The following is a 27,504-nucleotide window of genomic DNA, read 5'->3' as shown; positions in this document are numbered from 1 at the left end:
AAAAAGAAAGACTCTGTCTCAAAAAAAAAAAAAAAAAAAAAAAAGAGAGAGAGAAAAGAAAGACAGTTCTTTACAAATAGATATCCTAAGGGTTATTCTTTTTAAGTTGATCTTTAGTCTTAGAGCCGTGAAGGATCCCTACAATTCTTCCACTTTAGAATTGAGGAACTAGAGTTTTGGAAGAGTTAGGTGATTGACCTAAACGTTTATAATGTTAGTGACATTGTTAAAACTCAAATGTAAGCTTCCTGACTCTCAGTCTGGGGTGCTTTCCACTCCCCACAACCCCCACAGCAGATCGACCCTCTTCCCACCGAGTAGGCAGTTTTTATTTTCCAAACAGCTCCTTTGCCAACCAGTAAGTTAATAGACGATGTCAGACTCAATGACAACATCATAGCCAGGCCACAGGTTAATTCCAGATACCAGGTCCTCTGAGTTAAAAATAGCCTTTTGGCTGGGTGCAGTGGTTCACTCCTGTAATGTCAGTGCTTTGGGAGACTGAGGCAGGAGGATGGCTTGAGGCCAGGATTTTGAGACCAGCCTGGGCAGCACAGTGAGACCCCTCCTCTACAATTTTTTTTTTTTTAAATTAGCTAGAGTGAGCTATGATTGTGCCACTGCACTCACTCCAGCCTGGGCAAGAAAACAAGAACCTGTCTTTAAAAAAAATAATAATTAGATTAAAAAACAGCCTTTTAAAGAAATTCCAAAGATAAAGAAAGAGAACAGCTATGAAAAAGACACCCAAAATCTTCACCCCTAAGTTTCCGGGGACTTTCTGTCCCTAGGCAGAGATACTGAGAAGGGGAAGTGGAAAGGATGCTGCATGAAGCTCTTTGCCGGCCTGCTTGCTGGGTGGCTCGCCCCAAGAAGGGAGGCCCACCTGCCTCCAAAGTGGCAGTTCCAGGGCATAAACATTCCCAGAGCCCAGCCTCACACCATGCCCTTGGGAAACCCATGTGGAGGAGGCCCCATTGCTGCACCCGAGGGGCTTGCAGTCTGGTGTTGAAGACATCTCAGCAGTTGATGACAGCTGGAGCAATGACCATGATAAGAGCTTTCATCATGCATGGGATGTTCTGTAGAAACACAGGGGAATGAGGTGCTGAGAGTAGAGAAGGCTTTGCAGATAGGGCACAAGTAGGACTGGCTTGTGAAGCATGGGTAGGGTTTCTATAGGTGGAGGAGGGGAGAGGATTCCAGCAGCTTGGGCTGGAGGGAGTTGGAGACGCTTGCTGCACAGCCAAGAGTCCTGTCTGATGGGGGCGACGTCCCTGGGACTTGTTCCTTCGAACTCAAGTCCTTGGAGATGAGCCACTAAAAGAGGAGGTTCTGGGGTCAAATATGTCAGGGTGGGTAGTCCACTATGTGGCCTTCTTAGAGTTCCACGATGCGCAAATTTTACTGCAGGCTCTTAGCAAACCAAACCAAACAGGACAAAACCTGTTTAACCATTTTTAAGCACAGGGAATCCTCTCTTTTTGTTTCAGAGAACATCTCCTTTCATCTTGGGGAACCAGGACTCCACCGGATTCATTTTGGCCTAGGGCAGCAGAAAGGGAGGGGAGGAACAGCTTTGACTTTGGAAAAGCTGGGCCTGTTAAGGAGTTTAGGATTGCATCCCGCAAGCAGTGGGAGCAGTAGTAGGACTTTTTCCCCTTATATAACATATTTTCCTGACCACCTAAGTAATGTATATTCATTGTACAAAACTTGCAAGGTCCAAAAACCCCCTAAACAACAACCTCAGAAAAGAAATCTGGTTACTAGTTTTGCTATCGCAACTCAAACTGCAAAAGTATGGCCATGGTATATGATAAGTGCTTAGTTAAGGTGGAAAGGCATTATATTTGTGGGTAGAAGACATGAAAAGAAACATGTTCTCCTTTCTGACTAATGGCAATCAGGTTCGGTGCTATCCACAGTTTCAGGAATCCACTGGCGGTCTTAGAAGGTAACCCCTGTGGATAAGTCGGGACTACTATATGGAGATAGAATTCATGTACCATAAGTTCACTCATGCACAGTGTACCATTCAGTGGTTGTTAGTACATTCACAGAGTCGTGTAAACATCAACGTCATGTAAATTCAGAAACTTCATCCCTATTAATAGTCACACCCATTCCTCTCTCCCCTAACCCTTGACAACTATCAATCTGCTTTCTTTCTGCCGATTTGCTTATGCTGGTCATATCATGTAAATGGACCACAGGATACAGGGTCTTTTATTGACAAATATGATCTTATTATATGAATGTACCACATCTGCATGCCCCTTGTAGGGTTTGAACAGAGGACTGGTGGGATCTGATTTTGATGGGACCGCTATGCCTGCTGTGTGGAGAAAAATGGAGATCGGCAAGTGTGGAACCAGGGAGGCTGGTTAGGAGGCTGCTGAAATGTAGCTGAGGATGTTTTGGGCCTGGATAATAGCATTGGAGGTGGTAAATAGTGTCATGTTGGAGCACCCCAGGACTCAGACCTGGGTTCTCTTCTCTATCTATATATACTTCCTAGATGACCTCACTCAGTCTCTAAGTTTTAAATATCTTCTTGTAATGGACTGAATGCTAGCGTGGTAGGAGTTATTAAGACATTATTTTAGGGTCAAGCGCAGTGGCTCACGCCTGTAATCCTAGCACTTTGAGAGGCCAAAGCAGGAGGATCACTTGAGGTCAGGAGTTGGAAACCAGCCTGGCCAACATGTTGAAACCCTGTCTCTACTAAAAGTACAAAAAAATTAACCAGGTGTAGTGGTGGGTGCCTGTAATCCCAGCTACTTGGGAGGCTGAGGAAGGAGAATTGCTTGAACCCAGGAGGTGGAGGTTGCAGTGAGCCAAGATCGCACCACTCTAGCCTGGGCACAGAGCGAGACTCAGTCTCAAAAAAAAAAAAAAAAAAAAAAAAAATAAGGGCGGGGCGCGTGTGGCTCATGCCTGTAAATTCCCAACCTTTGGGGAGGCTTGAGGCAGGCGGATCACGAGATCAGGAGATCGAGACCATCCTGGTTAACACCGGTGAAACCCCGATCCTCTACTAAAAATTACTAAAAATCAGTAGGTGAGCCAAGATCGTGTCACTGCACTCCAGCCTGGGTGACAGAGTGAGACTGCGTCCCCCCCCCCAAAAAAAGAAAAAAATTATTTTAGGCAGACGGAGAGGAAAAGGGGTCTTTGGAAAGTTTTCATTTTTAAAGCAGCTCCAGAAATATTTCTTGTCTAGCAGAAAAGCACTGGCTCTTAGACCTGGGCCATCAACCTTTGATAGGCAAATGCCAGTCATTAGAAGCTGGGTGCACCCAAACATGGCGATTCCCACCCTTGTCCTCTTGCCCTTGCCCCAACATGTGCCTAGCAGCATGGCTGCCCCCACATATCCCCACGTGTGTAGAACATCATGGCACCCTGCATTTGCATATTAAAAGGCTAGGGTGGGAGGGCCAGCTTTTTCATTGGGCTACGTGAATGACATGCCTGGTCAAATCAATCCCCTGAGCCCTGTGCAAATCAGACACCACCTCCTCCAGCCTACTCATAAAACTGGCTGGTATCCGTGGCACTTGGGGTCTCCTCTTTCGGTTTTGGCCCCCCCTCCCTCTGTCTCTGTACAGGGAAGCCTCTTCCTCTGCCTTCTCCCTTCTTTCTTGCCTGTTAAACTCTCTGCTCCTGAAAACCACTCCACGTGTGTCTGTGCTGTTTTATCTAATTCAACATGAGACAAGAGCTCTGGTGTTCCTCCACTCAGCGGAGCTGTATCACTAGTGTTCCTCCTAAATCTATATGTTGAATTCCTCATCAGGAGCTGGGGCCTTTGGGAGGTGATTAGCTCATAAGGATAGCACCCTCATGAATGGGATTAGTGCGCTTATGAAAGGGACCCCAGAGATCTCTCTTGCCCGCTTTCTGCAACAAGAAGTCAGTAGTCTGTAGCCTGGAAGAGAGCTCCCGCCAGAATCACGCTGGCACCCTGATCTCAGACTTCCAGCTTCTAAAACTATGGGATATGTATGTCTCTTATTTATACATCTCCTGGGCTATGGTATTTTGTTATAGGAGATGAAGACACTACAATATATGAATGACTCACAACTTCATCTCTGCAGCCCATATGCCCTTAACTGCTTACTTCTTGCTTGACCTCTCTACTCACCAATTCTCTGGTAGACACTACTTTTCTAGGCTCCTTGGCTGGGCTATGAATTAAACTGACATAAGACAGAATAGCAAGAGAAAAACCACGTTTAATTATGTATGTACACATGGGAGTCCCACAAAATATGAGACTTGAGAGGTGAAGTGATTGAAGCTTGTATAGCATCCTCCGCTATAGAAAGGAATAGGGACTTGGGACTTCTGGGGGGTGGTGGCAGAACAAATTATGGAAGTGTGAGGGGAGGAAATGTATGGCAAATAAAGGTGGTCTTGTTAAATGTCTCTCAGGTAATAAACGTTGCCTGAGAGGAGCCCTCAGAAGAGTAAGTGATGGTCTGTCAGTGCTGTCAATCTTATCTCCTTTCCTATGTTCTTCCCTGGTTGATGAGACTCCTGGGGAAGGAATTCATGACAACTGAATTCCTTTTGGAGGATCTGTCCTTAGGCAGATAAGGGGAGCTCAGAGAAAGCCTCTGCCTGCATCTGTTGCTCCCCAAATGCCCTCAGTTCAAAGTAATCAGCACATCAAAGCATCAGCTTTCAGAGTGGCATTTCCTGAACTGCTTCACCTCACATTTGATACATTCCAAACGGAACTCCTAATCCAATCCCACCCAAAATCTGCTCTCCCTGCATCCTTTCTTGTTTCCATTGATTTCAAGTCAACCCTTCCAGTTCCTCAGGCTGAAAACATTGCAGTCATCTTTGATTCCTCTCTCTCACACATCCTATATCCAATTCATCCAGAAATTTGTCAGTCTCATCTTCAACACATCTAGAACAGAGCCATTATCATCCCTTGCTTGAATCAGTGCAAATATTCTTAAATGATCTTCTTCCTTCGTCCTTCTCAAGGGACCAAAGAAATCCTTTAAAAATGCAAGTCAGGTCATGCTGCTCCTCTGCTCAAAACTCTGCAACAATTCCCCATATCGTTCAAGTTGAGTGTAAGTCCACACATTGGCCTATAAAGCTCTATGTGAGTTGGCTTCCTGTGACCTTGGGCCTCATCTCTCACTCTTTTCCCTCTTTGCTTTCTCTGTTTCAGCTGCTTGGCCTCGTTGCTATTCCTTGAACTTTCCAGGCACTTATCCGTCTCAAGGCCTTTGCACAAGCTGTTCTCTCTGCCTGGAACACTCTTCTCTCTGATAACCATATGGCTATTCCAGCTCATTTTTTAAAAAGATATTTATTTCACTGTTCCTTTTTAATGAAGTATGCTATATTTTGCCTACCAAACATCACAAACTGGACACTTTCTTGAAGTTGCTTTACATTTTCTTTTCTCTTAGAGCAGTACCTTTAATATCCTCTATAATTTACATTTTAGGTTTGTATTTTATCAACTATTTCCCCTTGCTGGGATATAAACTCCATAAGAGCCAGGATCATTATATGTTTTATTTCTAGCTACTGGTATGGTACCTGGCACATAATTGTCACTCATGAGATATGAATGACTCAATGAATGAATTTATCACATGGATATTTATATAAATGTCACCACATAACATATTAGACATTTAAATCATTTATTCAACAAATATTGAGTAAACATATGCTCAACCTGAAGCACTGGATTAAACCCCCAGACGCAAATTTCTCCTCACTGCCTTCAAGAAAGGGATTTGGCTATGATATTTACTCTCTGTCAGAATAACTTGAAAAGCTTGATTTCAAAGATGATCCACCAGAATTTCAGGAATTAATTCTTCAATGGGGCGAAGACCAAACTCCTCACCACAGTCTGCAGGCCCCTTCATAGACTGGCCTATGTCCTACTGTCTCTTTGCTCCAGCCACACACTCTTTGAGTTCCTGGAACTCACCATGCTCCCTCCTGTCCTGTGCCACCTAGTTGACATTTCCCCTTGATGCCACAAAGACCCTTCAAGGTTAACAATGTCAAAATAAAACTCACCGGCTTCTGTTTTGTAAAAGACTTGCTAAAAGAGTGAAAAGACAAGCCACAGATTGGGAGAAAATATTTGCAAAAACGATATTTGATAAAGAATTTATATCCAACATAATACAAAGAACTCTTAACACTGAACAATAAGAAAACAAATAGGCCAATGAAAAGTCAGCAAAATAACAGATACCTCACCAGTGGAGATATACAGATGGCAGATCCACATTTGGAAAGGTGCTCAGAAACATATGCCATCAGGGCATTTGCAAAGTAAAGCAACCAGGAGCTTCTATCACATACCTATTAGAATGGCAACAGCGCAAAACACTGACAACATCAAATGCTGGTGAGGATGATGAGAAACAACAGGAACTCTCCATTGCTGGTGGGAATGCAAGATGGTATGGCCACTTTGGAAGATAGTGTTACACAACTAATCAGTTTCTTACCACATGATCCAGCAATATTTATTATTCTTATTTCTTGGTATTTATCCAAATGAGTTGAAAGCTTATGTCCACATAAAATTCAACATATGAATATTCGTAACAGTTGACTCATAATTGCCAAGAATTGGAAGCGGTCAACATATCCTTCAGTAACTGAATGGATAAGCAAACACTTGTATATACATACAATGGAATACTATTCAGCAATAAAAAGAAATGAGCTATTAAGCCACAAAAAGATACGGTGGGACCTTAAGTGCATAGCTCTAAGTGAAGGAAGCCTGTCTAAAAAGGCTACTTATTGATATAATTCCAACCATATGACATTCTGGAAAAGAAAAACTGTAGAGACAAAAGAGATAAGTGGTTGTCAAGGGGGTGAGGGAGGGAGGGATGGATAGATGAAGAATAGAGTGTTTTTAGGGCAGTGAAATGATTCTGTGTGATACATTGCACAATAGTGGATACCTGACATTATGCATTTGTCAGAACCTGTAGAACTGTACAACGTAGAGTGAACCTCAGTGTAAACTATGAACCTTAGTTAATAACAACATACCAGGAATCTTAGTTAGTAATAACATACCAGTATTGATTCGTCAATTATAACAAATGTGTCACACTAATGGCAGATATCAAACACAAAAAACTCTGGGAGATAAGGTATATGGGAACACTACGTACTTCTCAAATTTTCTATAAACCTAAGATTTCTGTACAAATTAGTCTATTAATTAAAAAAATCAAACTCACTGACCAAATTCTCCAAACTGCTCTTCTTTCAGTCTGTCTTACCTCAGTCAATGGTTCCACCAAGTATACAAATATGAAAGCCAGAAACCCAGGAGTTAACTTTGATATCTTCCTCACATTCAAGTCTGCATCTAATAAGGCAAGATCTGCCACTTTGACCTCCTAGACAATTCTGGAATTCATCCCTTTCTCTTCATATTTTCCCCATCCTTCTAGTTCATCAGCCATCACACGGGCTGCTGCAAGAAACTCTTGAATGTTCCACCTGCTGCCACTCTTGACCATGTTGTATCCACTGTGTGGCATCCATTGTGGGTTCAAAACACAAATCTGAGCGCATCACTGACTGCTCAAAATGCTTAATGCCTCCCTAATGCCCTTAGGATGAGGACAGGGCTTCCTCATGTGACTTTTCCTCATGGTTTTTCCCAGGCTCATTTCCCACCACACTCCTCTTGTGCATTTGAGACTTGCTGAATCTTGCTCTCTTTCACTCCAGACCTTTGTACATTCTGTTTCTTGTCCTGGAAATATTCTTATTTCTTCTCTTCACCTGATACTTTCCACTCAATCCTTTAAATTTCAGTTCAGTTATCACTTTTTTAGAGAAGTCTTCTATGACTTCCCCTGATTGGACCAAATCTCCATATTTAGGCTCCCATGTGACTTGAAATCACATGTTTATCTGTGAGACTGATTGACAGCTGTGCAAACTGCAGGCTAGGGAAGGCCTTAGTGACCCAGAGGGTAGGACTGGGATTGGTTTTGCCTTTCAAGCCTCAACACCATGCTGAAAAAAGGTATTTGTTGATGAATGAATAAATAAATGAATAAAAAGTCACTGATGATTTTGAAGATGATAAGTATGCACTAAGGCCTCCACCAAAAGTCTTTACCCTTGGATTAAAGCAAAGAGACTGCATTATTTGCTCAGGAAGCAAGGTAATTCAGACTTTCAGAGGGAGCTGCAGAATTCAGGAAGCTGTTATTTTAGGACTCTCTTTTTCTGAAATTTCACCAACTCAGCTGCAAGTGCTCACTCCATCCGTGATCTCATCCAGGGAGGGAGCGTTTTGGATTTAAACACACTTGGCTGTTGAAGAAACCCTATAGCAAAATATGGTGACTTCATGTCCTCTTTTGTCCTTAGAATAAGCACAATTCTCTTGATGCTGGGGTAGCCTGGGGAGGAGTTCCCTGAAGGAATAGAAAAACAGTACTTAAGGAGCATGCAGTTTTTTTGTTTTTGAGACAGAGTCTCACTCTGTCATCCAGGCTGGAGTGCAGTGGCGTGATCTCAGCTCACTGCAACCTCTGCCTCCCAGGTTCACGCCATTCTCCTACCTCAGCCTCCTGAGTAGCTGGGACAGGTGCCCACCACCACGCCTGGCTAATTTTTTGTATTTTTAGTAGAGACAGGGTTTCACCGTGTTAGCCAGGATGGTCTCGATCTCCTGACCTCATGATCTGCCTGCCTCGGCCTCCCAAAATACTGGGATTACAGGCGTGAGCCACTGTGCCAGCCAGGAGCATGCAGTTTTAATTCTATAAAAGGACCATTGTAATAGGGTTCATACATGTTCATTTATATATTTTTAGAGACAGGGTCTCACTCTGTCACCCAAGCTGGAGTGTAGTGGTGGCTCTTGACTCACCGCAACCTCCGCCTTCCAGGCTCAAGCCGATCTTCCCACCTTAGCCTCTGGAGTAGCTGGGACCACAGGCACGTGCCACTGTGCCTGGCTAATTTTTGTATTTTTTGTGGCTACGGGGTTTCGCCATGTTGCTCAGGCTGGTCTCGAACACCTGAGCTGAAGTGATCCACCCATCTCGACCTCCCAAAGTGTTGGGATTACAGATGTGGGTGTGGGCCACTGTGTCCGGCCAATTTTTAAATTGTTTTTCCATGTGTTTGTCTAAGAATGACACATCACTAGGTATCAGGTTCTCCAGTGTGAGAGAAGTTATTATTGCCTTCCTGGGACTCGCAGATCCACCTGCCTCTTTATTCACTGAAGTCCCATGCTATGTAGCATTTGAGAATTCTATAATCCCCCACTCCCCACTGCTGTGGGCTTCTGAGAGTAACTGGAATTCAATTGGCAGATCCACTAGATCCCATTTCTATTCACGTACTCTTTCAACAGACCTTCCGAGCCCACAAGTTAGCATGTTGGCCACAGTAATTTTCTTGACCTTCAATCACTGAGTCCTTTTTTTCCACTGGAGTATAAGCTTCATGAGGGCAAAGGTCTTTGTCCATTTTTCTCACTGACATATCTAGAACAATGTCTTGCACTCAATAAATACCTGTTGATTGGATGGATGCACAGATCCCTTGTATTAAAATGTATTCCAGATACAATGTATTCGTGTGTCTGTATGCTTGGCATTCAGCCTCCACCTGCTGTTTCTTTGGTAATAGAACCCTGGTTTTCCACAGGGAAAAATCCTCATCTCCCTTTCAGACTCCTTTCAGAGGCTGGCCCCTTCCCCAAGATTCAAGTCACTAAAACTTGATTCCAGGTCTTTTGTGGAACTCCTGGGAAGAGAAGCCCTCCCCAGAGGGGACTTGAAACTGGAAAGTTGTAAGTAAGGGGCTTCTGGGGACTACCACGTAGTGACCACTTCCACCACGTAGTGACCGCTTGCCAGGGAATGGAGCCCAGACTGAGGAAGGTAGAACTTAGAGAAACCTAGATGAACTGAGTCCTGAGGCTGCTGCTTTCTGTGCTTAAGCCAGCGCTTATCTGTATTATTCTCCTTGGGCTGCTATCACAAAGTACTGCAAGCTGGGCGTCTTCAACAACAGCACTTCATTGCTTCATAGTTCTGGAAATTTGAGATCAAAGTGTTGGCAGGATTGGTTCCTTCTGAAGGCTGCGAGGGAGAACCAGCTCCATGGCCCTCTCCTCGCTTCTGGTGGTGTGCTGGTGATTTTTGACATTCCTTAGCTTGCAGATGCTTCACCCCAATCTTTGCCTTTGTCTTCACCTGCTATTTTCCCCATGTACACATCTCTTTGTCCAAATTTGCCCCTTTTCTGACTCCATACCAGATTAGGACCCATCCCGATGACCTCATTTTAATTGAACTGTCTCTGTAAAGACCCTGTTTGCAAATAAGGTCCATACACAAGTCCTGGGGTTGGGGCTTCAACATCTTTTCCAGGGACGCCATTCAACTCATAATACTCTCTCTTGCAGCTGAGAGCCTTAATGCTTAACGTTTCAGTTCCATGTAGCAAATCCTGTGTTTAATAGGAAGCCATTCAAATAAAGAGAAGGAATTTCCATTTTTTTCATATAATTTTTTCATTGGCCAGAAACATAACAAATAATCTGAGGGGAAGAAGGCGACATTGTATATTTCTTGCATTCTGTACCATATATATCTTCATATATGTACACATATACATGCAAATACATATGTGTGTGTGTGTATATATATATGAATTCTATCTATGTAATTCTATCTATCTACTCATCATCTTCCAATCATCTCTACATTTATAATATAGAATGTCTCACAGTTTTTATGCTTTCTTCCTCATGTGTTTATCCTGAACTAAAAACCATATCTAACCTGACTCTGGCTGGTCCCCCCAGAAGCGATTCTCCTTGTTTACCTGGATGCTGTTAAAACCTCCCCAGAGGTTGCTGGTTTCGCAGCCCAGCAGCTTCAGAGTTACACAGGGAGGGACAGAGGCTGGAGCTGGAAGCTGCCCCAGTATGAGGAGCCGATGTCCCCATTGGCATCTTCTCTGTGACAGATGCCCCAGGTGCCGGGTGGATAAATTTATGTCTTCACTTCTCTGTTTGTTTGGTTTCTTAGAGAGTAAACAAAAGAATGGCAAGTATCTCTTTTGTGTCAGGCACTTTTCTAGGTGTGAGAACACAACAGTGTGCAAGGAATATACAGACTTGAATGTTACAGAGCTTATATTTTGATAGGGTTAGCAGAGTTCCTATTTCGGTTGGGGAAGCCAATCCAATACCGTAAAGATGCCTGACCTCATCATTTTTAGTGAGAAGTCACTACACGGTGGAGAATGGTGGAGAAGAGAGAAGCCTTGCTTTGATGTTGCTCTTGGGGTGATGGGGCTGGACTCCCAGCCTGGTATGGATAATTCTGATTTTCTCCATCAGGAAGCCTCCAGCCTGTATACCTCCAAATTAGGGGAAGTTGTGGGGACCAGTCCTGCGTGCCCTCTACCCAGCTGCGGGTGTAAATGTCATCCTTCTCATGCCAAGGCAGCATTTCCTGTCACCATTGTCATTTCCACTTGTCATAAACAGGGGTTGGGGGTCTGCCCTGGTGTATCTCTTACCAGGCTTTCTTTGGATTTCATTTCACCTAGACACTCTTCCAAAAGGACACAAAACCCAGTGACAACGCTGATTTTTAGTTTTCTTCTTTGGTTGCTGTGGTTCCTATACTCTTGATGATTTAACATATTTCTAGGGCTTTCTATGCCTGGAACCAGCATAGACCATGAATGTCTTTGTTCTTTTATGTTCAGCAGCTTGTAGCTCCATGGCTGAAGAAAAAAATTCAGTCATTAAATGTAGTACAGACATATTTGGAAATGTAATACATGCTTCAAACATGGGATGTTTTTGAAATTTTCTAGAAAAATCTCTTCAGTTTTCAGGCTGGGTGGAGGTTCATTCCTCAGAAGGGAGTTGGGCTATTAGGAAAATAGAAATGATGTGTGCCTGTTCCAGGAAATGCAAGTTGAGAGCGGCTTCTCATCCGGCATTAAGCAAGTTTATTCGTGGCGGGAATGGACAGCCCCAGGGCTCTCAAAGGCTCTGTCTGGGAAGGGGGTGAAGTAAGGTGGGAAAAGACTGTGATTCTGGGGAAGACCTGCTGGACAGTCTCACTAGGCTCAGCTTCCTCATGTGGAAACATTGGTTTAAAAAAAATACCTACTTTGTAGGGCTGTTAGGGGTGACACAGGAGGGACCCCACGAGAGCGATGGTGTTTGAGTGGGTACAGGCAGGGGCTTCTAGAATCAATGCCTCCCAGGGCAGCTATTCTGCTGAGCGCTGCTGCATCTGGTTCCCAGGTGGGTTTCACATGGTAGAAGTTCAATCTGGAGATGCTCCAAAATGGCTTATCCATTGCTGGATGAAAATCAAATTGAAACGTATTGAAATGATGAGTGTTATGTTAGTGAGTAGGTTAAACCTGTCAAGAGTTTAGGGATTCAAAGCCTGGCGCTGCCATGCTCTAGCCGTGTGTCTAAGCAAATAACTTTCCCTCTTTTTTAAAATTGTTTTCTTTTTTTTTAATTTGTTTTTTTGAGACGGAGTCTCGCTCTGTCGCCCAGGCTGGAGTGCATTGGCGTGATCTCTGCTAACCGCAACCTCTGCCTCCTGGGTTCAAGCAATTCTCCTGCCTCAGCCTCCCGAGTAGCTGGGACTACAGGTGTGCACCACCACGCCCGGCTAGTTTTTGTATTTTTGGTAGAGATGAGTGTTCACCATGTTGGCCAGGCTGGTCTCAGACTCCTGACCTCAGGTAATCCTCCTGCCTAGGCCTCTGAAAGTGCTAGGATTACAGGCCTGAGCCACTCTGCCCGGCCAACTTTTCCTCTTTTGAGGGGGCATCAGGTCCTTCATCTATAAAATGGGAGAAGTAAGAATACGTATCTCATACAGGTGCTGCTAGTTCCTGAGTTAGGATTTGTAAATGTTTAGAAATGGGCCTGACACATCATGCATTTGCAATAATGTATTATTAGCTTGTGTTATAAATGCCTCATCTGGACACAAGATAGCTAGTAACCCCCTAAGTGGTTTTCAGCTGGGGAGGGAGAGTAGTAGGGGGTCATCTCGGAATCATGATGTTTAATGATTATGATTATTTTACTTATTTGGAATTTCAAATGAGATTAAAGGAAGGAATGAGATTTTCTTTTTTTCAAAAAATGGATTGTTTTATAAAAAAGGTTGCAAAAGCCTGTCCTACTAGAGAATACACTTGGGCCTGCCTACAACTCTGTGCATTATTAATTCTAGCATCATATTGTAGGGAGTATATGCTGTGTCAAGTGTTTCTGGCATGCAAATGGGACTATTCTCCTTGGCAAGCCAGGCTCATCCACTTATAAAGGAGAAGTTAAGAGTAAAGCTTTTGCATGGCCCTTGGACAGTTTATGAACCTCTCCACAACTATTTCTCTAGTTTAATACTAAAGGCATTCTTGCAAGGTGACTAGGGCAGACGTTATTATAATTTTCCTTCTATAATGAAGACATTGAGCTCTTAGAGAAGGAAAGGGAGCTTCCTAAGGCTCACACATGGTAAAAGACAGAATCTACTTCCTACTGTACCATAAACTGCTTGGAACTGAAATACTTACTGCCTGGGTCTCACAGGTGGTCAATAGCCATGGGAGAAACACGCTAGGAAGAAATCACTGCAGCGTGGCTCAGGAGGCTGGGACCTGCTTTATGGGGTAAGTATGGGCATATGGTGCCCTTTCCTCTTGGGCTGGAAAAGACAGGGAGAAGTAGCAAGTTTCTTTTCCTATAGGGAAACCACTGGCTTCTGGCATTGGTTCATCTTTAAGGAATTTTGCAATGAAGTAGCAAATGATCAGTGGTTATTTCCTGAACATTTTCTGCATAGGACTTCGATATATGCACAGGGGTTGTTGGAGATCAAGAGAGCCACAGGCCACTTCAGAGTTCCTAGAACTGTGAAAAGCAGAAACAAGAAAACAAGGTTCCAAACTCACTGCGATGTTCACAATGCTTACATTGAAAAATAATGCTTCTCAGTCTACTAAAAACGCAGTGTCATATAATCGCATGGTCTTAAGTTAATTACAGGATTTCTAAAAATTAATAAGTTAATAGTGTATGGCAGGAGGCCTGCCAGCCCTGTGTACCTTGCATGTGGGGCAACTAAAGCACACTCCGTACTCTTAAGAAGTCATTGACCCACTGGAGTAAACAAACATGTGAACAACTAACAATATCACAACGAGATAAGTGTGAGTGGCATGTCAGTGGAGCCCCAAAGAGGGAGGATCAGAAAATGCCTGACAGGGGTGAAGCTGGGCTGGGAGGAAGGGGAAGTGCCTCTTGATTGAGGCTCTGCTCTTTCTCCTCTTCCCTTCTTCCTGTGTCTCCTCACTTTCCTTCCACCAGATCCTTTCCACTTCCCTAGCCCCACTATTGTCTGGTCTTAGAGGGAGGAAAAACAAAGTCTGCTTTCAGATTTTTTTTTTTTTTTTAAGCTATAGAAGTGCTTTGGTTTCTTTGAGCTTTTCAGTGAGAAAGAATGCGGCAGTGGGAATATATTGGAAATAAACTTATCAGTGCTTTGAAGTATAACACCAGCACTGTGGTGTGGTTGCTGCGTGAAGCGTGTGAGAGGAACGGTGGAGGAAGATGAGGCTGACAAGGTTAAGTGGGGCAGAGTACTACTGGGAGTGTAGGGAGGGGGAACCGAGGGACATCATCAAACAAATCTGGAATCTGAGCAAAGCGAGTTTTCTGAAAGAACTCCAGCAGTGGTGTGGAGAATTCCTTTTAACGGTGAGAGACCAGATGCTGTGGTTACCTTGCAGAAGCAAGGTGGATCCCCACTCCAAATTCAGTTTGGATGTCAAGATTGATGTCATCACACATACCAAGAGAACATGCACATGTTTATTACTTACATCAAGCTTGTCCAGCCCACAGCCTGTGGATTGCATGTGGCCCAGGATGACATTGAGTACAGCCCAATACAAATTTATAAACTTTCTTAGAACATTTTGAGATTTTTTTTGGCTGTGTTTTTTTTTTTTTTAAGCTCATCAGCTATTGTTAGTGTTAGTATATTTTATGTGTGGCCCAAGACAATTCTTCTTCCAGTGTTGCTCAGGGAAGCCAAAAGATTGGATGCTCCTGACTTACATGATAAGGCTTTCTGGGGAAGAACAGGGTAGACATCCCAGGCTAGTTCAAAACAGCTTGGGAGAGCAAGAAGAAAGACTGGCTTGGGATTTGATTTTCATTTCTTTTTATTTTTACAGATGAGGTCTCACTATGTCGCCCAGGCTGGTCTTGAACTCCTGGGCTCAAGTGATCCTCCCACCTTGGTATCCCAAACTGCTGGGATTACAGGCATGAGCCACCACGCCTGGCCAAGCCTTGGAATTTTTAATAGTGGTTGCAGTATGAGCAGGGGCTTGTGTGGTTTGGATTTCCTGCTTGCAGCAACAAAGAGCATCCAGACTTTCACATGAGCTTACCCAGATGTAGGGCACAAGGGGGTTAGGGAAAGGGGAGGCTTAAAAGTTGTTAGCAGGCCGGGTGTGGTGACTTGAAATACTGTAATCTCAGCATTTTGGGAGGCCTAGGTGGGTGGATCACTTGAGCCCAGAGGTTTGCAACCAGCCTGAGCAAAATATTGAGACTCCTGTCTCTCCAAAACAATAAAAAATAAATATAAATAAATAGATAGATAAATAAATGGCTAGACATGATGGTGTGCACCTGTAGTCCCAGCTGTTTGGGAAGCTGAAATGGAAGGATCGCTTGAGACTCAGAATCTGAGGCTGTAGTAAGCTGTGATCGCACCACTGCACTCCAGCCTGGGTGACAGAGTGAGACCCTCGTCTCAGAGAAAAAAAAAAAAAAGTTGTCAACAGTCAAAAAAATAGATTTAGACTATTACAGCAGAAGGACAATTGGGTGATGTTGTGGTAATCTAGGCCAATGGTTCCCAGACTTTTGTTAAAGATACAGCTTCCTATTCTTTTAGCAAATTTGAAATGTACAATATGTTATTATTAACTGTTGTCACCATGCAGGGCAACAGATCACTAAAACTAATGAATTCAGTCTAACTGAAATTGTGTCCCCATCAACATTTCTCGTTTCTCTGCCTCTTTCCTCTATCCACCCCTGCTGCCGCTACCCCAGCCTCTGATATCAGCTTTCTACTCTGTGTTGGTGAGATCAAGGTTTTTAGATTCCACTTATAAATGAGACCACATAGCATTTGTCTTTCTGAATCTGGCTTATTTCACTTAGCATAATGCCTTCCAGGTTCATTCATGTTGTTGAAAAATGACGTGATTTCCTTCCTGTTAAAGGCTAGCTAGTATTCCATTGTGTGTATGTACCACGTTTTCTTTACCCATTCATCTGTTGATGATGGATACTTAGTAGCTTCCATATCTCGGCTGTCATGAATAGTGTTGTGATGAACATTGGGATGCAGTTATTTCTTCGATGTAAGAATTTTAATTCCTATGGATAAATACCCAGAAGTGGAATTGCTGGATGATATGGTGGTTCTATTTTTCGTTTTTTCAGGAAATTTTGTACCGTTTTTCCTAATAGCTGTGCTAACTTACATTCCCACCAACAGTGTACAAGGATTCCCTTTTCTCCATATCCTCACCAACACATTAAGTGTGAGTTGATATCTCACTGTGGTTTTAATTTGCATTCCTCTGATGATTAGAGATGTTAAGCATTATTTCATATGCCTGTTGGCTGTTCATATCTCTTCTTTTGAGAAATGGACAAATCCTTTGTCCATTTTTTAACGTTCTCACCACAGAAAGTAAGTTGGTGAGCTGAGGATATGTTAATTAGCTTAACTGAATCTTTCTATAATGTTTGCATAGATAAAAACATCACATTATGCTCCATAAATGCACACAATTATTATTTATCAACTCAAATTGATAAATACATCGATGCACTAAAAATATTTAAGAAAACACTCAAAAACCAAAATCTAACAAACCAAACAAACAAAATACAGCCTCTAAGACTTCACTCCAGATCTATTAAACCTGCATTCCAGTGTGTGACTTATGGAAATGGGTGTTAGTAAATAGCTCCCAAGTAATTTAGAAGTACCTTTCGTGGAGTGACATTTGGGAACGCTGGGCTATCATAATGAAACAGAGAGCAAGGATTGAGAAACATTGGACAAGAGTCCAAGATATAAGACCCAGGGGAACCCTTAAAAATTTGCACATTTTGGGGCTGGGTGACCTGTGGTTGGAAGGAAAATGCTGGCTTACGGATTTTATGGAAGGAACAGAAAATCTCATGGGTCTATCTAGAAAACTGTGTGGATGTGATTGTGAACCTCCACACACATTTCCATATGCATTACCCACTGTATGCATTAAAAGCATGGAAAACATTTCACAGCCTGCTCGACTCCTCCTGTCTCAGCAGGCTGTGTATCTCCAGAGTTACTTTGGGTAGCATGAATTCATATTATTAGTTGCCAATGAAAAATGGAATTAACTAGGAGACTGTCTTGCAAAATAAATTACGTAATGTGTTCCAAAGATGAAAGAAATTCCTAAGGGATTGCCTGCCCTTCTGGACAACTACACTGTCACATTCTTTCTTTCTTGAGTTGAGAGTTAAGAGTTGACTGGGTGAAATCTGTCTTGTACTCCATCATGAAAACACAACTCAGAGCTGGTTTTTGATGTACATCTAAGAGAAGTAACAAATAACTCAAAAGGTTTGGGTCACCAGAACTGGTAAAAAAGTGCTGAAGGAGCCAATGGAGGGAGCACTTGTGTATATGTGGCTTGGTGTTTACTTCTGTCTGTTGTTTGCCATCTTCTTAATAACTTAGTAACTTATATAATTTGTTGATCAATCTCTGATGCTCTCAGGTTGCTGGTTTGGAAGGGAGAACATGAGAAAAATCAACAGGAAACTGGTGTCTAAAACTACCCATCATCTATCTAGATAATCCACTTAGCTAAGCAATATAATTTCTCACTTCGTGTTATTTTCTAGTTGTATTTTTCATCTATTTTCTTTCTCATCTTGCTTGCAGCATGTATTTGGAAAAAGAGAGTTCAATAGATATTTTCTTTTTAAACAGCTTTATGAGATATAATTCCCATTCCATATAATTTTACAATTTAATCATACAATTTAATGGTTTTTAGTGTCTTTTCTAAAGTTGTACAACCATCACCACAACCAATTTTTAGGACATTTTCATCCACCCGAAAAGAAACCTCTTGACCTTTAGCAGTCACTTTCCAAATATCCTATCCTCCCCCAGCACTAAGAACTCTACTTTCTGTCTCAATGGACTTGTCTATTCTGGACATTTCATATAAATGGAATCCTACAATATGTGGCCTTTTGTGACTGGTTACTTTCACTTAGCCTAATGTTTTCAAGGTTTATCTGCACAGTAGCCATTTTTCTTGAAAAGAACTTGTGGATAAGGTAAGACGCAAATAAACACGACTCTCTGTATTGCCTTAATGGAAGTAGAGAAGGAAATTTTGCATTCTGTAGTTGCGCAAGGAAGTATTGTTGAATTAATTTTGCTTTATTTAAACTAAGGTACTAGACACTGAATCTCCCAATAGGATTGGGACACAAGTCCTGTCTTTCAAAATAAAATGCTGGTCAAGCAGGTAGTTTGTGGAGCCAAACTGCCTGGGTTCCAATCCTAGCTCTGTCTGCCCATCCTGTTGCTGGTTGTATGAACTTGAACAAATTATTCAACCTCTCTGGGGCTCAGTTTCCTCATTTGAAAAATGGGGATCCAACAATTGTACCTAGTTTCGAGGGTGGCTGTGAGGGCTAAGTGAGATCATGGACATAAAGCTCTTGGAATGTTGCCTGGCCACTGATTAGCCCTCAATAAAGGCTGGCAATGATTACCGTTCATTATTCAAAGAGCTATAGTCCGATACAATATAAATGCATCAAAAGAAGTATGATCAAAGGGCCATGGGGCACCGCAGAGGGAACAGCAATTCTACACTGGGTGGGTAGTCAGGGAGCAGAACCCTTTTTATGTGGGATTGCAATCTGGAGCCTAGATCTAGATGTGGTCTATAAAATACATTTGGGGGCTACTGTTGTGTTGTAAAGATTTTGAAATTCAACACCTGTAGGCAGGCAGCCACCCCTGCCACTCCTTAATGGACCAAACTGGTTTGTTAGGGACATTAATGTTGCTTGAGTTCTGTGCCCCACGGTGGAAGGTGACCTTTGACCTGGAACCTAAAGGTTGGCTTTGAATTAGCCAGACAGAGAGCAAAAGGTGATTGGTGTCACTCTTTCTCATACTTTCTTTTTAATATTAGTTCTTCTATAATCAATATGTCACACAGGCCTGTGGTGAAACATTCCTACAAGGAGCAAGCATCCCATTTCTTCCTCATCAGTTACTATGAGTGGAAAAGTACATGACCCAAAGTGCTTTTTTCTATTCCCTGACTCAGTAACAACAATCAACACTGAAGACACCTGTGACTAAACATGGGGAGGGGGGTGTTTCTCTCCACACACCAAACAAGCAGCCAGTTCTGCAGTGGCCACAGCTGGGAGCCCTCCAATTTAGTTTCAGCACTGTCTATTTGGAAACGGCGTCAGATCCCACAGAGTGAGGGGCTGGATCCCTCAAGACTGTCTCCCTTTCAGACACCAGTCACAAGTCTGGGCCTCTGGAACTTCTGGCTGACTGGCTTCAAGCTGGGGTTCCCAAGAACTCCTCTTTGGGTTTGATTAATTTACTAGAGCAGCTTACAGGACTCAGGGAAACATGTAAGTTTATCAGTTTATTATAAAGGATATTACAAAGGATACAGACGCATGGGGCTAGGTATGGGGAAAGGGGAAGCGAGCTTCCATGCCCTCCCTGACATCCTCCAGGAACCTCCATGCACTCATTTGTCTGGAAGCTCTCTGAACCCTGTCCTTTTGGGTTTTTGTGGAAACTTCATTACTTAGGCATAATTGATTAAACCATTGGTCAATGGTGATTAACTCAACCTTCAGCCCTTCTCCCCTTCCAGAGTTTGGGGGCTGAAAGTCCCAGCTGTTTAATCCTGCCTTGGTCTGGTGACCAGTCTCATCCTGAAGCTACCTAGAGGATGCTAACCCTCAGTCAGCTCATTAGCATACAAAAGGACAACACTTTTGAAATGGTAAGGGTTTTAGGAGTTGTATGTCAGGAAGCAGGTTGAAGACCAAATATGTGTTTCACAGTATCACAGTTCCAGCTGGAATTTCATAGCATTCCAGAGACCTGTCTTCTATGAATATCCAAACATTTAAATGTAGATTTAATCTCCTTTTCATTTTTCACATGGGAAGAATTCTGAAATATTTTAAATAAACAATGAAAACAAAATGAAAACACACTAAAAGCAGGGCTCAGAACAAGTGGTTTTGTTTTATTTTCATTTTATTACAGAATTTTCTCAAACATACACAAGAATAGAGAGACTGGTACAATGAACATCTATCTACATACTCATCACTCAGCACCCCAAAAGTCATCCAATTTTGCCTATCTTATTTAATTTGCCATGTACTTTCTTTGACTTTGCTTGTTTTGGGGGATCCTGTAGTATTTTGAAGATCTTGCCATTTTTACTTAAATATATATCGTGATTATTATGTGTATAGATTTGCCTCATTAGTTTAGAGACATCGAATTTCCATTATATGGATATTCCATATTTTAATCAGTTTCCCCTTGATCAGCATTTAGATTGTTTCCAGATTCTTGACATTATAAGCCATGTCACCAGGTACATTCAGTTTTATACCATTATATTACTTATTTTTTTTTTTTTTGAGACAGAGTCTCGCTTTGTTACCCAGGCTGGAGTGCAGTAGAGCAATCTTGGCTCACCGCAACCTCCGCCTCCTGGGTTCAAGCGATTCTCCTGCCTCAGCCTCCCAAGGAGCTGGGACTACAGGTGCCCGCCACCACGCCTGGCTAATTTTTGTATTTTTAGTAGACATGGGATTTCACCGTGTTAGCCAGGAGGTTCTCAATCTCCTGACCTCATGATCCACCCACCTAGGCCTCCTAAAGTGCTGGGATTACAGGTGTGAGCCACCGCGCCCGGCCTGTACCATTATATTACTATCAGAGGTGCTCATTCTCCTGCCTGGGCTGTCAACCATCTGGTAGAATTAGCATTTCTCACCAATATCTACAAGTTCTAGTAAAGGCTCATAAAATCCATTTTCATTCATTTTGATAGGTTTAAATGGTTGTGCTCTTGTCTTTAATTCAGAAAATGTTTATTGAGCATATACTATAAGCTGGATATCCCTGTAGGCTCTGGAGGTGTGAGAGTGACTGGGATGTAAACTGTGTTCAAGGAACACATAGTTCAGTGGAGAAAAGATTGCATTGCATTTTGCCTCTTTTCCTCCTTTACGTGTGTTGTATCAGCTAGGATTAAATTTAGTTGTGAGTGGCAGAAAATCCAATAGCTGTCTTAAACCAGTTCACTGCAAGAGTTCACTACAAAAATCCTCAATCACTTTAGCTACTTTTGGAGTTTGCAAATATTCAATATATTCTTTTGAAAACTGGCCAATAAAGGAGAAAATATGCAACATTTTGTGTTGCCTTTCTCATAAACTGCAATGAAATCAAACAGTTGATGAGAAGTGTCTCCTTTAGAAGTATTCCAAGTAAAAAACGAAAAAGAAATGATAGCTTGAGAATATTACCAGTCTGCAACTGTTAATAAAATAGTGTTTCCAGTCAATAAATCATTAATAGCTGCTAACACCGCAAAAGGAGAGACAGCCCTGGATTCTGTACCTCCAAATATTTACACCATCATTTATGAAAAGCAAACCTAGAGTTGGTCACAGCTCTAGACATGACAGCTGCTTTATAGGGGGACAGAGACACTTGCTAAAGGACACTATGAAGATGTAATCAGTGCAGTACAGACCATGGGAAAATCAGTTCCTTCTACAGATAAGGACACAGTATCAGAGAGCGAGGGGCGAACTGTACAGGCAAAGAGACTTAAGAAGTTTATAGACCAATTTGCATCGACGTTTGGTTTATCAAGACCTCTTGTGGCCTTTGTGTTCCTCACAGCATCCTCTGTGCTTTGGCTTCCGCGGTCAATTGCCTGTTCTTTTTTTTTTTTTTGAGACGGAGTCTCGCTCTGTCTCCCAGGCTGGAGTGCAGTGGCCGGATCTCAGCTCACTGCAAGCTCCGCCTCCCGGGTTTACGCCTTTCTCCTGCCTCAGCCTCCTGAGTAGCTGGGACTACAGGCGCCCGCCACCTCGCCCGGCTAGTTTTTTGTATTTTTTAGTAGAGACGGAGTTTCACCGGGTTAGGCAGGATGGTCTCGATCTCCTGACCTTGTGATCCACCCGTCTCGGCCCCCCAAAGTGCTGGGATTACAGGCTTGAGCCACCGCGCCCGGCCCAATTGCCTGTTCTTTTCCTTCTCCTTTTGCATTCCTGAGAGATAATTGGATTGGCCCAGGTCCTCTTTTTGTTCTAGGCTATAGGTCAGAGGTCAGCCGGTGGACTGCCTGATTTGATCATTTGTCCTCCTTTGACTTACTCAGCTGGGGGTAAAGGGCCAACAGGACTTCATGAGGGAGGGGTGATGTGTGCAGCTGCTCAACACGCTGAAAGGCAATTTGGGGACCAAGAAGGAGAGTTAATAAACTGACCTAACACATTGAGTTTTTTCTGTGATTTTTTTGTTCATATACAGCTTGAGCGTGGAGGCCAAAGGGATACACCTGAGCCCATTTGGCCAGTGATTTGGGGTTGTGGGGCAAGAGGAAGAGCAGCCCATGTGCGCTGGGGAGGGGTGGGGGCTCTGGGCAGGCTCACCATGGATTTCAGGAGGATTCTCAGGCGGGGAGAGCTGCCTGGTGGCCCCTTCTTAGCGGTGTATGTTCTGGAGTTTGCACTTTGAGTTTTCTACTTGGGAACTGTGTATCCATGGGCAACTTACTGAACTGTGTGCCTTGGTTTCATCACTTTGTAAAATGGGGATTAGAGTAGTGGAAGCTGCCTTGTAGGTATTCCTGGGAGTTTTGAGCTGGAGTAAGTTAGTGTGTGAACAGTTGACAGCAGTATCTGGCACGGGGCATGTGCATGGGTGACCTGGAGCTGACTCTGGAACCCCAGCTTTTAAATTCTTTTTTTTTTTTTTTTTTGAGATGGAGTCTCGCTCTGTTGCCCAGGCTGGAGTGCAGTGGCGCGATCTCGGCTCACTGTAAGCTCTGCCTCCCTGGTTCACACCATTCTCCTGCCTCAGCCTCCTGAGTAGCTGGGACTACAGGCGCCCGCCATCACGCCCGGCTAATTTTTTTTTGTATTTTTTTAAGTAGAGATGGGGTTTCACCGTGTTAACCAGGATGGTCTGGATCTCCTGACCTCGTGGTCCACCCACCTCGGCCTCCCAAAGTGCTGGGATTACAGGCGTGAGCCACTGTGCCCGGCCTAAATTCATTCTGCCTTGAATGAAGGGGCCAGCCTCACTTAGTACCTGCCTGTGGGGAGGTTACCAGGCAGTCCAGTGCTGAGGCCAGCAAGGGACACTGAGGGACCCCAGAAGCACTGAGATCAAGTCCTGGAGTCCCATGGGGCATCTCTGGGGTGGTCAGCATTGGGGTCACATTGCACGTTTGCTCAGCTTGCCCCTTCTCAGTGCCAGTAGAAGCCCATGGTGAGCCCAGATACAGGGCCTGCTGACTCGCGGGGAATTTGCTGCCCACAGAGGAGGGAAAAATGCACCTCCCCAAAGTCAACAATCAAAGGCCAGGCAAGCCCTGTGGGAGGAAAATAACTCGGGCTACAGATTTTCTTTTCTGGGCTTGGAGTCTTGCCATGGACAACACAGAAACAGACATGATTAGCTTCATGGCTTCCTGAAACACCATCTGTGCACACCAGCAGGTGGTGGGCTGATGTCACTCTCAAATGGCTCTTTCTCGAGTCTGAGGGTCTGACTCCCTGCTGGGCCCTGGCCCGTCGCACATCAGTGCTAGGTATCAGCAGCTCGGAGAGTCACTTCAAGCTGCAGAAGACTTCTGGGGTGAGTCTTTGGAGGTTCTTGTGGAACCACAGGGGAGGTCCCCTGCTCATCCGCTACACCTCAAACCTGGCCTGTGCACTCAGTGATATCCACCGTCTTTCCCAGACTTGCTGGGAGAGACAGCAGAACCTTGTCAGACTGGACCACCCCAACTCCCTCCTCATCCCTCTCACCTGTGCATTCCCTGTAGTATTTCCAGACGCCCAGGCCGCCCCGCACCTCTGTGACTTTGCTCAGATCTTTCCCCCATTTAGAGCTTGCTTGAAGAACCGAATGGAGGTACTCGGGGCTCACAGACACTGAGCCACAAAATAGAGGCCCATGGAGAGGTTGAAGGCATGGCTCCACTGACAAGGGAGCTCCAGAGCGAGAATGAATTCAGAGAGTTTAGGGCTGGACTTGAAGAGGAACTAGAGCCTGGAGAGAGGGGAGGATACAGAAAGGCTTTTTGAGAACCGCAGCAATGAGGGCTCTGCATGAGGCTGTAGGTGCTGACTCATGGGCAGTGAGGAGAGGTAGATTTTTGTTGGGGAACCACTTGATGTATGTTTTCTTACAACTAAATGTTAAAACTGAAGCTGAACACAGGTATTTTCTGCCTGGTCTTTTTCTAGAAAGCACCTCTCTCTAAAGATTATAGAGAACTATGAAGAAAGGGAGATCATGGGAAATACATGATTGAGTCAGTATGATTTGGAGGAGGCGCAAGAGCTTGCTGTGGTTGCACAGAGGTGAGGGGGCTTTACATTCCTGGCTGGACAGGTTGAGCTCTGGGATTAGAGAGGTGATGGGCCAGTGGAGAGGAACAGACACAGGGAGAGACATTGCAAAGGATTGTCAACAGGGCTTGATGATAACACAGGGAGAGCAAGTCTAGCCTGTCTCCTGGGTACTGCCCCAAGTTAACGACCGCAATGAAACTGCCAGACTTTACAGCCTGCCCTGCACTGTGTCCTCCTGGCATCTTGGGGACTTTTTCACGGGGCCACAGGGGCTAATTCTCAACAGCCTGTTAGTGACAGTCATTCTCTCTGCAGCTTATGTAAAGAGCATTTGATTTCAGAAGGCTGGGAGCTTGCTAGAAAGGCAAGTTCTTGGGCCCCACCCCACATCTACTGAATCAGAGACGCTGAGAGTGGGACGCAGCAATCTGTCTTAACAGACCTTCTAGGAGATTCTGGCGCTAAGGAAGGAGACCACAGGTCTCGTCTATCTCTGTAGTGGGCCATGTCTGGCCCAGAGTAACTGCTTGTTGAAATGATCAGAGATCTCAAATGAGGTCATGCATGTTGGGGTGTGTGTGTGTGCGTGTGTGTGTTGTGTATCTTTATGTGTGTATGTCTGGTCTAGGGTTCAGCACATAGTAGGTGTTCACTCTTGGGGGTGGGAATAATCACTCCAACGTCCGTGTTTGAAGACTGCACTGCTGGTGCCCACTGAGCCTGCAGAGGAGGAAGAGAACAGGGCAGAAGATTCAGGAGGGGATGCATGGCAACTTCTGATGTCACAGTGCCCACTGAGCCTGCAGAGGAGGAAGAGAACAGGGCAGAAGATTCAGGAGGGGATGCATGGCAACTTCTGATGTCACAGTGCCCCCTTCACTCCTGACTTCTGGCTTGTGGGTCACTTTGGGGCAGGGACAAGAGGATGGTTAGGTGCAGCAAAGAGAGGGCCAAGGAGAAGTGGGATCGAGAGTACAAGGGACAAGTGGAGACAAAATATAAACGTCGAGCAGGGAAATAGCCAAGATAGTGAAGGAAGGATGGGGAATCACAGAAACTTGTCAGGTAACAGTCTGGGCTGGAACACTGGGTGTCCCCAGAGAGGGAAGTCGAGGGTGAAAGTGAAAAGGCTCACACCCAACTTCCAGGAGAAGGTCAGGTCCTTCACTGAAGGATGATCCTGCCTTTAAAGGGTCCCCAGAATCCCCAGCATTACTTCCCTTCAGTGGATCCCAATCCTGGTCACTCAATCCCCTCGGGACTCTGTAAAACGTACTGATGCCCAACGCCTGCCAACAAGCTCGTCCCGTTCCTGGGATTCTGATTTACTGTGTCTGCAGAGGGCTCGAGCTCAGGTGCGTCTATAATGGCAGCCAGGTAATTCTATTGTGCACACACGGCTGACCACTCTACTTACACAAAACACACACACAACAAAACACACAAAACACAACAAAACACACACACACAAAACAAAACATACACACACAACAAAACACACACACAAAACACAAACAACAAAACAACACACACACAAAACAAAACATACACACACAACAAAACACACACACAAAACACAAACAAAATACACACACACAAAACAAAACATACACACACAACAAAACACACACACAACAAAACACACACACACAAAACAAAACATACACACACAACAAAACACACACACACAACAAAACACACACACAAAACAAAACACACACACAAAATATATCCCCGTTCCCCCCCTTCCCCTGGGGGTGATGGACGTTGGGGACGAGGGTGATGATGTTCCTACAGATGTATGACCTCTCCACAGAGCTCAGGACCAGAGGAATGTTTAGCCAGAACTGGCAAATGCCTTTTAAAAAAAAATTGTTAAGCACCTATAGAAAGCTATAGGGACAAAGATAGCTAAGAGGATTTTTACAAAGCAATAATAATCAAGTTACTTATTTAAAAATAATTAATCATGCTTGTAATCCCACCACTTGGGGAGGCTGAGGCGGGAGGATTGTCTGAGGCTGGGAACTCAAGACCAGCCTAGGCAACATAGCAAGACCCCGTTTCTACAAAAAAAAAAAAAAAATTAGCTGGACATTGGTGTGCACCTGTAGTCCCAGCTACTCTGGAGGCTGACGCAGGAGGGCCCCTTGAGCCCAGGTGTGTGTCTGTGTTGTGTGTGTCTGTGTGAGCCCAGGAGTTTGAGGCTGCAGTGAGCCATGATTGTGCCACTGCACTCCAGCCCGGGTGACAGTGAGACTGTCTCTATAAAAATAAAAATTAAAAAAAAGTAATTTAGAGCAAGGAATAAAAAACACCAGTGAATGAAACAAAAAATTAGTAAGAAACCTTATGATCCATGAAGGCACCTTGGTATAGATAGGGGTGGGGAGAAGAGAACAGAAGAGACTCGTTTCTGTAGATGAGGCAGCCCTTCCCTTCTCCCCATCCGGGTGGAGGCCGGCCTGGCGCCCAGGCTCCCACCCCAGGCAGTGTTTCTGGAGGCCTGAGCCCCAAGCCCACTGTGCTAGAAGCTCTTGCTTTACACTTGTTTGAGCTACATTGAGTCAGTATGAGAGAAGCAGATAGGTGACGCAGGTTAAGAACATGGGCAGCCGAGTCCCTGGGTTCAAATCCAGACTGCCACTTGTCAGTTCACTCACTGGTCTGGG

General features: G+C 44.1%; 1 protein-coding gene across 3 annotated transcripts in view; it reads left to right on the top strand.

Annotated features, from left to right (window-relative positions):
- The window catches only part of CDRT4 (CMT1A duplicated region transcript 4), a 72,509-nt gene that overhangs the window by 14,998 nt on the left and 30,007 nt on the right, over nt 1-27,504 (top strand). The window contains exon 1 of one of the 3 annotated variants that reach the window (XM_017892373.1): nt 25,724-25,897. The exons of 1 other annotated variant lie outside the window; for it this stretch is intronic. The gene's annotated coding sequence lies outside the window, so the exon portion shown is untranslated. Of the gene's footprint in view, nt 1-25,723; nt 25,898-25,931; nt 26,188-27,504 lie in introns of those variants that run through there. One more of the 3 variants, XM_017892374.1, reaches the window with a different exon arrangement.

The sequence above is a fragment of the Rhinopithecus bieti genome, unplaced genomic scaffold, assembly GCF_001698545.2.
Source record: "Rhinopithecus bieti isolate Rb0 unplaced genomic scaffold, ASM169854v2 scaffold_20098, whole genome shotgun sequence".
NCBI classification, from domain to species: Eukaryota; Metazoa; Chordata; class Mammalia; order Primates; family Cercopithecidae; genus Rhinopithecus; species Rhinopithecus bieti.
Note: the sequence above shows the minus strand (reverse complement) of the source record. Positions and strands in the feature narration are given on the sequence as shown.